The sequence below is a fragment of the Dama dama genome, chromosome 20 (assembly GCF_033118175.1).
Source record: "Dama dama isolate Ldn47 chromosome 20, ASM3311817v1, whole genome shotgun sequence".
In the NCBI taxonomy this organism is placed as follows: Eukaryota; Metazoa; Chordata; class Mammalia; order Artiodactyla; family Cervidae; genus Dama; species Dama dama.
The window spans coordinates 26,143,025-26,155,241 of NC_083700.1; the positions used below are offsets into that span (position 1 = coordinate 26,143,025).

Sequence of the window (12,217 nt, forward strand, 5' to 3'; positions counted from 1 at the left end):
TCTTAAGGAATTGGGGGTTGAATTTTAGATTTATAAAAATAGAAAAGTAATAGATGCATAAGAGAACTCTTTGAGCAATTAAGAGACAACAATTACATAATCTAATCGGTATCTTCATTAGATTGGATTCCCAAAACACCAACCCCAAATCTCTGAGGTGCAGCCACATGAGTCAGTGCTAAATAAATGTATGAAAACTGAAAGGAAGGGAGTACTCTCCAGAAAAGTAATCTCAGTGAAGACAAGACTAAGGGAGTTGTTGGAGGGGTGACATAATCTATGTTCATTTCAACAACACTGCCCAGCAGGTCACTTAGAACAATTGAGGTTAATGCTTGTCAGCCAGGGAATTGAGCCGAAAGCAAAATAAGTATAAAGCTTGAAAACTGACGCTACGTTGTGGATTAGAAAATGAAAAAAAGAAAAGAGGACTTTATCCAATTTCTTCTTTGTGAACCCCAGGTGAGATTCTGAGATTCCTGCAAGAGGAGTGACTCTCTCTTTAGCTTTTTAACATCAACATGAAATATATATATAGTTGCTTTCTCTCAAATACTAGTTATATGTTTACACTTGTACAACCCAGAGTGTTTTGTTTCTTCTTTGTTGAATCTTTGGAATTGCATTTTTTTAAGAGGAATGCTTGACAATTATTCATAGCAGTAGTTATAGAAAATACTAGGGAGACTATGTGGACAAAAAACAGTAATATAATTAGGTCCCTGTCCTTTTTGTCCAGTGGAAAAAAAATGTAATTTGATTCTGTTTTAACCATCTATGCTTAATAATAATCCAATAATAATAATAATCCAATATAATAATAATCCAATAATAATCCAATAGCCAGATACAGTAAAAATATTAGTTTAGATTCCACTAAGTTTAATCATTTAACATTGCATTTTCTTTGTCTATGAGGAAAGTACGCTGGATAATTAATATTATAAGAGATAATACAAGGAAGATATTTCTTAGAACAGTTTAGAACCCTTAGCATGTAAATCTCTAGGAGACAAATTCCTGCCTCTAATTGTAGTAAGTTGAATATATTTTGAAACTTTTATCTGTTTGGAAACATCTTGTTGGTTATTTCCAAACATACATATCATGAAGAAAATATACTTTATTTCTAGAAATGTATTTTAACATTTCAGAACTTCTGAATATGATTCTTTCATATAATTAATCCCAAATTAGATTTTATCTTAAAATCTGAATAGGAGAATGTTTTGTTTGAAAATGAATTTTCCTTGCACACATCATTATCTGAACATTTATTGTGCATTTTTAGTTATATCATTATCAATTTGTTGTTAATTGTTAATTTGTTAACAAACATTTATGGAAACAAGCATTTAGAGAAACAATCTACTGGGACATATATTTTCATAAGGTTCATTATAATTTTAAAATAATTGGTTTCTATGCTGAACCATGTATTAATTTAGTCATTTTCTGAATATTACAATATTATTCACATTTTTTTCTTTTTAATTACAACTTTTAGGTTATATATTAATTATGAACATTTTAAAAACCAAAAAAACTTCATTGCGAATCAAAATATTTAAAATCCATGGAGAATTCAGCTAAAAGAAAACATTTAATCTTGGAAAAAATTTAAATGGCTATAAAACAAACCAAAAAATTAACTAATTTAAATAATCAGCCAAACTAAATGTAGTCTGTACATCTGAGTTGAGTTCAGAACCTTTGGATAAGTTTTGGGGAAAGATCTAAATATATTCTAACTGTGCTTTTAAGTTGTGAATTCAAATGACCAGTCCATATTTTCTTAGATATTTTTGGCATATCTTTTATATAAAAGCAGAGAAATTCTTTCTCTTTCTGACTTACCTACTTAGTACAAGTTAGTACAAGTTGCCTTATTTTTCGATGTCCTAGAACTAAAGAGAAGGAAGACATGCAGTAAAGAACATGGACAGCTGGTATTGGTAAACTTTTCTTAAAACAACTCAAAATTAAAAGCATCTAAATTTGATAAGATATCATGAAGAAACCCAAACAACCCAGAACCTGCTCCAAAGGACTGACAAAGAGAAATTAGGGTAACTTTCATTGACGTTTTCCAGCTTACTCCAGTTAAAACCCCGAAACACTGGAAACCAGCCAATGTAATGCCATTTTGTATGTGTGTTTTGTTTTAAAAGAAAGGCCATGGGGACATACCAGGAAATTACAGGCTGGTTAGATTTGATTCAGTTGTGGTTAAAATCTTCAGAAACTATTTTAAGAAATCAAACAGAGGAAGAGCAGAAACTCAGTTTAGAGGGACCCGTGTGGTTTCCGGAAGGGAATAACTTGCCTTACTAACTGCGTGGAATTCTTTGAGGCTGGATTATCGAAATGAGGATACTACCAACAGAATCGTTGGATCTGAAGAGCTACAAAATTCAGTGATTCAGGGTAAATCATGTATGATTCCTTGGCGGTTTGTCTGTAAACTAGAGCAACGCTTTCCTAATTGGGATGCTATTAATTAATGAAACCTTTTACAGACTTTGGGGGGAATGTAAAGAAATATACATATTTAAAATAGAGTAGTATTTTGAAATACAAATAGCTACAGTTACAGGAGCTAATAATAGTAATTAGCTACTATTATTGTCTGCTTGGCACTATACTTAAACTGTTTAAATGACTCTATGAGGTACAGAGTATTATTCTCGATTTGCAGATGGCAAAGCTGAGGATGTGAAAAGTTAAGTAAATTTCCAATGGCTGAATGGAGATGGAGCTGGCATTTAAATCCAGAACTGTCAGACTTTAAGATCATGTTCTTAACCACTGTACAAACCGCTTCTGTGTCTCAATAATTATACAAAATAGAACTTTTGGCTGGCAATCAGTAGAGAACTTCCCAGAAATGCCTCATTATAGGAACAAATGACTACTCAGTGGGATCTACCAACTTGCTAGTTATACTGCATACAAGTAGTAAAAATCCCACCTGCCAATGCAGAAGACATAAGAGACACAGATTCAATCTCTGGGTCGGGAAGATCCCCTGGTGCAACAACCCACTCCAGTATTCTTGCCTGGAGAATCCCATAGACAGAGTAGCCTGGCAAGCTACGGTCCATAGGCTCACAAGAGAGTAGGACACAACTGAAGCGAGTTAGCACGCACGCACAACATTCTGAGGTTAAGTGGGGGAACTGCTCAAAGAAACCACCAATTCCCAAGGGAATCCTGACTTTTTATCCAATCTCACCACCCACCCCAACCACCCAGCCCAGAAATGAGCTTGTCTCTGGGGGAAATCTCTTAGAACTAGATTTCCTGGGATTCCTCCAAATGTCCTCAGCCCTTCTCTCTTCCCTTATGGATGTAGGATAGCATTGGCTGAATCACAAAGGATCCTGCTGGAGACAGACATCAGATAGACATTAGACCTACCCACCACCACACACAGACATGGCTATGTTCTGATTCTGTGGGTGAAGAATTGCACTATGGCACCCCAGGACTTTGTGCAATCTCTAGACTGTATCATTTGGTCAAGTGAACCCAGGACACTTGTAGGCTTACCTTTCCTACACCTCAGCAGTTCTCTAGGAAAGCAAGGTCCTGACTCAATCCCATGTATTATATTTTCTGTTTGGCAGGCATGCAGGGAGGGCAAAGAAATAGAAAGTATAGAAAAGGAATAACAAAATGTTCATAATGCCACAACCCTATTACAACAAATGTTAACATTTTGGTATATTTGCTTTCTTTCTTTCTATGGATGTGTTTCTTTACACAGCTGTAATATTTTAAAAGACTTTTAATCCAGTTTTATTTCAACTAAAATATACCATAATTTTTTCTTTTTACCACAGCATCCACACCTACCGTTGTTATTGGCTAGGTGACATTCTATTGACGACCATACTTAAAATTCCTTTATTGTTCATCAGCTCCATTATTTCTGTATTCTTTCATAATAAACAATGTCATGATGAACAATCTTATCTTATAAAATTCTTCATATTTTGGATAATTTCCTTAGTATAGGTTCATGTGTGTATTAGTTGCTTAGTTGTGTCCAACTCTTTGTGACCCAATGAACTGTAGCCTGCCAGACTCCTCTGTCCATGGGATTTCCCAGGCAATAATACTGGAGTGGGTTGCCATTTGCTTCTCCAGGGAATCTTCCCAACCCAGGTATCGAACTCAGGTCTCCTGCATTGCAGGCAGATTCTTTACCATCTGAGCTATCAGGGTAGCCCCAGCCTCGGTTTATAGATATGGATTAATTGAGCCACCAAATGTTCTCACAACCTTGTGTCTCCAGAGTAGGTTCTAGAACCATTTAGTCCCAGTTCTCCATTAAAAGAAATCATAAATAATGCCCTGTTCAAATTAACTTTGTATTAGCTTTTTTAAAGATGGAAGAGTTTCATGAAAACAAATCTCTTTAATATGTTTAATCTGTTTATTTTGAACTTATTTGACACCATACATTTCTTTCAGTCCATTTTGTCCTCTCGTCATCTGTGGTCAATAGATTGTTCATGAGATACATAGAATAATGTTTTGAAAGAGAATTGAGTAGCACTCTGAAGATAAACCCTGTTTTTCAGAAGTCACATGATAATGGAGTGACTTAGTCACTTAGCTTCTATGACATCTTTTCTTATCTATATCCTTAATAATATTATTTTAGAATCTTATGATAGAACATATATTGAACACAAATATGTAGATGTGCTATTATCTATAAGAGTAAGATGAAGTATTCCCAGGTGGCACTAGTGGTAAAACCCACCTGCCAATTCAGGAGACCTAAGAGACGTGGGTTTGATCCCTGGGTCGGGAATATCTGCTGGAGGAAGGCATGGCAGCCCACTCCAGTATTCTTCCCTGGAGAATCCCATGGACAGAGGAGCCTGGCGGGCTACAGTCCATAGGGTCACAAAAAGTCAGACACAACTAAAGCAGTGTAGCACGCACACACAAGATGAAGTATAGATATTTACCATCAGTCCCACTGACTTTTACCATTTCCCCCCCCCCCCTTCTATTGTGAAAAACAACAGAATGAATACCCATAAAAGTATTTGAATTTTGGCATTAAGAAATCGTTTAGAAATAAAATATAGTCTAAAATACTTTTGAAGCGTCAAATAACTAGTCTGCCCAATTCCAAAGAGGGAGAATTTTGTATTTTAACCTTTAAAAAGTGAGAATAACAAGATTAAGGATTCTAGGTGGGTGTCATTTAATACTCAGCTGAGTATGTGAGACCCAAATACTTTTTTTTGGTTATTGCTAAGACAAGAGCCCCGCATCTGCTACGTAGCTTAACTGGTAAGAGATCTCTGTGCCTGTCCAAGATCTTCTCGCCATAGGAGACATCCAGATGCCTTTTGGAACCTCTGCATTTTAAAGAAAATGTACTCTGTAACAAGCCTGATTCTCCCTTCATATGCAGGGGAGCCTGTGTTCCCCTCACATTGTAGAAAGAGGAGCTATTGAACACACCCCTTCCTAAATTTTTTGTCTTAAATTGGCAAGGGTTTCCTCTGAGTTTTTTAAGTTGTAAGGAGTTAACCATAGAATAGGAACATGCATGTCATGTTATTCAGAAGCAAGAAAGCCCAAAGAGGTTGGTGCAAACAAGTTTTAGCTTGTGATTTAGAAGGGGGCTCAGCAAACCTGCTTTACTTCTCCCCACTCCTGCCCTCAGACCCAAAGATATAAACCCCATAGCCGGGAGGGGCTTATTCAGAATGAAGAGAAGAAAAGGCAAGGGAAGGTATAGATAGGAGGTGATTTTCCTGTGATTAGGCCTTGGTGGAAGAGGATGAACTTTTTTACCAAAGTAGATTTCTAGGGGGCAAGTAGTCAATCACTGTTCAGAAATAGGGACAAAGGGACTGCCTTGGTTCAGCTCAGGTGTGGAGGGAGGGAGATACGGACAGGACACAGGAGAGGAGCAATTAGACCACCACTGGAGTCAGCCTGGGGGAGCAGTGGGGACTTAATTGGGCAAAGAACATGTTCAGAAATGTGCCAAGGACTTCTCTGCCTGCCTCTGACACCTCAGAAGACCCAGGTGTTTTCACTTGCTTCTGTTCTTTACTAATTAGTGTCTGCACACCAGAAAAGGGTATATAGAGTTATTATGAGAAATATTTTACATAGCAATACTGTTTGATATTTTATCAATTAAAGGTACATCATTGTTAAATGGAAAATGCAGAGCTTGTGTAGAGGTGACAGTAATGATTACATTAAAATGACGCCTAAACATAATTTGAAGAAAGGCATTAATAGCTTCTTTACCCATCTTCTCTGGATGGTGGAACTGTGAATTTTTTGGTAAATCCTCAATTTTTTTCTAATTTTTCAATTATGATTATTTTTATAATTTACAAATGTTCCTTAAAGAAGTAAATTAGGATCTAGAAGAATTTTTTGTGTGAAAGGAGGGAGATCAGTGTTGGTCATTTCAGTGTTAATGGAAATTAGTTTAAAAGATGATTGTCTCCAGGGTATCAAGTTTGGCCTTGCTAAGGGAACACATTCCCTGGTGGCTCAGATGGTAAAGAATCCACCTGTAATGCAGGAGACTTGGGTTCAATCCCTGGGTCGGGAAGATGCCTTGGAGAAGGAAATGGCTACCCACTCCACATTCTTGCCTGGGAAATCCCATGGATAGAGGAACCTGGCAGGCTACAGTCCATTTTGTTGCAGAAGAGTTGGACACAACTTAGTGACTAAACAACAGCAACTGTCTTGTTGAGACACAAATGGCCACCACACTCAGAAAGTGATTTTGGAATGATGGAATATTAATGCATGTATAAAGGTGAATGAAATAAATGAAGATGAACTTTAGAATAATTTAACCCAAAACAGTTTCTTCTTTTCTGAAGATCACCCTGTGAGTTTATTTAAAATGATGGTTGTAGAAGTTTCTGGAGGATTTTGTTGTCCAGCTTGGGACTTTTCTGTGATGAGGGTAGCTGTCCACCTCAGAGCTGCACAGGAGTTTTTCACTCTAGTGAACTCACCGTGATCCAAGGCGTGGTTAGGAGAGCACCTACTTGCACAAGTTTTACCAACGCCTCTGAGTTAATTGGACTCAGTGGCACTGATCTGGGCTCTGGTTTCATTTTAAATGAACAGTCTCAAAAATTCCAATAAACTCTCCACACTGGCAGAGAGTGAGCTTTCTTTCCCACTTTCTGAGATGACTCACATTATCTTCTCTAGTGAAACCTCCTACCTCATACCTGCCCATCCTGAGTTGATAACTTTGCCTCATCCTTCACTTGAAAACATTGAAACATTCCCTCAGCACATCAAGACCTCTCTCTTCCTTGCACCCACACCCAGCCACCCATCCCGTCTTTGCTCCTTTTATTAAACCAAGAAATTGCCTTTCTTCCTATCAAAGTCCAGTTATTGACACGTTCTCTTGATCTTATCCCATCTTGCTTCCTCAAGGAGTCTCCCCGATGACTTCAATGTCTCCCTCTCTGCTAGAGCATTCCATCAGCCTGCAAACACAACATCTCCTGATTTTATATACGTACACATTAATATATACACACGTAGCTTTATATTATACTCCTCTTCTGCCCACTCATCCACTGAGCAATCTCAGAGCTCCAGTTTCCCTTCGCAAGCTAACTTCTTTTTTAAGGATTTTCTCTTCTTTTTCTTTTTTTTAATACATTTAGATTAGTTTTATGTTTTACTTTTTTCTTGGAGTATAGTTGATTTACAATGCTGTGTTAATGTCTACTATACAGCAAATTGATTCAGTTTTACATATATATGCATTTAAAAATATTCTTTTCCATGATGATTTATCATAGGATATTGAATATAGTTCCCTGTGCTATACAGTAGGACCTTGTTATTTATGCATTCTATATATAATAGTTTACATCTGCTAACCCCAACCTCCTACTCAATCCCTACCCTAATCCCCTCTCCCTTGGCAACCACAAGTCTATCCTCTATGTCTGTGAGTCTGTTTCTGCTTCATAGATAGGTTCATTTGTGTCATATTTTAGATTGCACATATAAGTAATATCATATAGTATTTGGCTTGTCTGTTTGATTTTCTTCACGTAGTATGATAATCCCTAGGTACTTCCATGTTGCTACAATGGCATAGTTTTCTTCCCTTATATGGCTGAGTAGTATTCCATCGTGTGTATGTATGTATGTGTGTGTGTGTATATATATATACACGATATATCTTCTTTATCCATTCATATGTTGATGGACATTTAGATTGTTTCCATGTCTTGGCTATTGTGAATAGTGCTTACAATAGGAAAGTTCTTGAGATAGTTGTCCACACAAGGGGTCACCCTACTATTCCTGCCTCCCTATTCGTTGCCTCCACACTCCCCCAAGGCTGCTCCCATGATGTCACGTGTAACCACCCATACTTTTCGGTTCCTTGGTTCTCTAGCTGCACACTCTGTACTTTTGCCTACTTTTTAAGTCATTTCTATCTTTTGCCAACATCTCCTCCTATACCCAACTGATAAGTATTGGAGTTTCCAGCATGACCCCAGCTTCACTTCTCATATTTCTTGAGAACTGTTTCCCCGAGAGTCTTACCTCTTCCCATGCCGTTAACTACTATCTCTATGTTACCCACACCTGAACTTGTAACTCCAGTTAAATCTTTTTCTTCTGGGAAGAGAACAATTGTATTTAACTGTTTCCTTGTCATCTCAGGAGCATCTCAGATTTAACAAGATCCTTCTGAATAGTCTGCCCACTTTAACTAAAAGCAATTTCCCATCCCAACACTTCTGTCTCTGTGAGTGGCACCATCAAACACCCTGTTCAGTTCAGTTCAGTTCAGTCGCTCAGTCGTGTCTGACTCTCTGCAACCACATGAATCACAGCACGCCAGGCCTCCCTGTCCATCACAAACTCCCAGAGTTTACTCAAACACATGTCCATCGAGTCGGTGATGCCATCCATCCATCTCATCCTCTGTCATCCCCTTCTCCTCCTGCCCCCAATCCCTCCCAGCATCAGGGTCTTTTCCAATGAGTCAACTCTTTGCATGTGGTGGCCAAAGTATTGGAGTTTCAGCTTCAGTATCAGTCCTTCCAATGAACACCCAGGGCTGATCTCCTTTAGGATGGACTGGTTGGATCTCCTTGCAGTCCAAGGGACTCTCAAGAGTCTTCTTCAACACCACAGTTCAAAAGCATCAATTCTTCAGTGCTCAGCTTTCTTCACAGTCCAACTGTCACATCCATACATGACCACAGGAAAAACCATAGCCTTGACCAGACGGACCTTTGTTGGCAAAGTAATGTCTCTGCTTTTTAATATGCTATACAGGTTGGTCATAACTCTCCTTCCAAGGAGTAAGCGTCTTTTAATTTCATGGCTGCAGTCACCATCTGCAGTGATAAATCCAAGGCATTATCTTTGTTGTTGCCTCCTCCTTCACTCCTCATCTCTAATCTTTCACTGTGTAGTTTCAACTTTCACAACAGATCTTAAATCATCCTCTTTGCCCTACTCTGCCAACACCTTAATCTGAGTTACCATTAAGTGTTATCTGGACTATTTCTAGAATTTACTTACTGGTCTCCTGCTTTCCTATGTGGCAACTTCACAGTAAGCCTCCATTTAAAACATTTATGGTCTGTCCATTGCATTTTTAATAAGATGTAAATATGTGAATCCCCTACTCCAAAACCCTGGATGACCTGACCCATGCTTTGCTACCCCTTGTTTATTCTGGCCACTCTCTCCCTTGCCCACTCTCCTCCTGCTATACTTACTTCCTTTCAAGCCTTTGAGCACATTCATCTCCTTTATGACTCAGGGCCTTTGCAGATACAATTCATCTTTTCCCCACTTCTCACATGGATGACTCCTCATCCTTCAGGTCCTCACTCAAATGCCATTTCCTCAAAGGCCTTCCAGCACCAGCTTACTAGAGAGTGGTGAACCGTGTGTCTATTACTAATCAGGTTTTATCCTTCATAAAATTCATGAACATCTCTCTGTTCATGTGCTTTTTTCCCCTCTTTCTTCCCCAGTAGAGTGGGAACTCAAGGGAACAGAGCCCAGCCGTATTTTCTGGAGCACCTTGTATCTGGTGCAGAGGGGAACGCAGAGGCTTTTCGTACCTCTGTACTTTCCCTTGTGCTTGCCTTGCTGCCTTTCCCAAGGCTATTAGTGACACCCACAGCCTCCGCTGACGTTTCCCTGTGCCCAGGAGCAGGTGGTGGGGAGGTTGCCTTTCCCACCACTAGCACCACTGGTTCCAAATAGGGAAAAGAGTACGTCAAGGCTGTGTATTGTCACACTGCTTATTTAACTTATATGCAGAGTACATCATGAGAAACGCTGGGCTGGATGAAGTACAAGCTGGTATCAAGATTGCCGGGAGATATATTAATAACCTCAGATATGCAGATGATACCACCCTTATGGCAGAAAGTGAAAAGGAACTAAAAAGCCTCTTTATGAAAGTGAAAGAGGAGAGTGAAAAAGTTGGCTTAAAGCTCAACATTCAGAAAACTAAGATCATGGCATTTGGTTCCATCACTTCATGGCAAATAGATGGGGAAACAGTGGAAGCAGTGTCAGACTTTATTTTCTTGGGCTCCAAAATCACTGCAGATGGTGACTACAGCCATGAAATTAAAAGATGCTTGCTCCTTGGAAGAAAAGTTATGACCAACCTAGGCAGCATATTAAAAAGCAAAGACATTACTTTGCCAACAAAGGCCTGACTAGTCAAAGCTGTGATTTTTCCAGTAGTCATGTATGAATGTGAGAGTTGGACTATAAAGAAATCTGAGCAAGAAGAATTGATGCTTTTGAACTGTGGTATTGGAGAAGACTCTTGAGAGTCCCTTGGACTGCAAGGAGATCCAATCAGTCCATCATAAAGGAGATCAGTCCTGGGTGTTCATTGGAAGGACTGATGCTGAAGCTGAAATTCCAATACTTTGGCCACCTGATGCGAAGAGCTGACTCATTTGAAAAGACCCTGATGCTGGGAACGATTAAATGCAGGAGGAAAGGGGGACAACAGAAGATGAGATAGTTGGATGGCATCACTGACTCAATGGACACGAGTTTGAATAAACTCTGGGAGTTGGTGATGGACAGGGAGGCCTGGCATGCTGCAGTCCATGGGGTCACAAAGAGTCAGACACAACTGAGTGACTGGACTGAACTGAACTGAGCACCACAGGTGATAGGCATGTGTGGAGAGTCCGTGGGCACTTCTGACATGTCCTCCGGGAGCTAGAGCTAAACCAGGTTCTCTGGAGCCATCAACATCCAGAAGCCGTGTGGAAGAGGCAGACACCCCTTTCCCTTCCTGTGCCAAGTTTTTTTAGCTGGATGCCAAAGCAGTATATCTTCTACTCTCCTTACCGCTACTGTCTTAGAACAGAGTTCTTCAAATTTCCTTCAAGAACTCAGGAAAACACAGAGCCCCCAATGTTGCTACAGTATTTTGTTTAGTTATGTTGTGCCCTGTTTTATTGAACATGGGAAAAGTAAATAACATAAGCATATTCTGGGTCTTCTATATTATCCAGTACTACCACATCATTTCAATGAACTCAGTCTATTTGTATATATAACACATGAATGAAAATTGTAATTATATTATGAAATAATATAAGGAGGTTTAGGCAATTGTTTGGAAAGAAAAAATGGTTTAAAAAAAAACTAGGTCTTTAGTTGGTATATGACAATCTCAGCATGCCCCAGAGCAGTGTATAAAGAATTGGCATTGCCAACCGAAGTGTTATATTGATCTCTTTGAACATATCAGATAGCAACCATTGATCCCATCTACACATTTTTTAAGTGGCATTATACCAAAAATAGTTTGTTAGTGCTCGGTTCTCAATAGAATCCTTTAACACTTAAAAGTGGTTGACACACTACTTAAACCTGGAAACACTATCATGGTGATTCTAGGGAAAAAAAAGCACTTCCTGTTTCCCTTTTTATTTAAAATTTTTGTTTTGTTAGCAACCCCACATGTCTGTAAGACAAAAATAGAGACCCCCCAGGTTAGTTAACATGATAAACCTAAGTCCCTGCCATCACAAGGTATTCAGGATCCACCAGCAACAACCTCAGTTGGTTGTTCATTAGGCCAAGCGTGGCTCTTTTAAGAAGAATTCCCTTCAAGAGGGATGTGTGTATGACAATCTCTTAGCATTCACCCTTCTTGGTGAAT

General features: G+C 38.9%; 1 protein-coding gene across 1 annotated transcript in view; it reads left to right on the forward strand.

The window, feature by feature from the left end:
• The window catches only part of SPAG17 (sperm associated antigen 17), a 230,426-nt gene that overhangs the window by 61,966 nt on the left and 156,243 nt on the right, over nucleotides 1-12,217 (forward strand). The window lies entirely within an intron of this gene.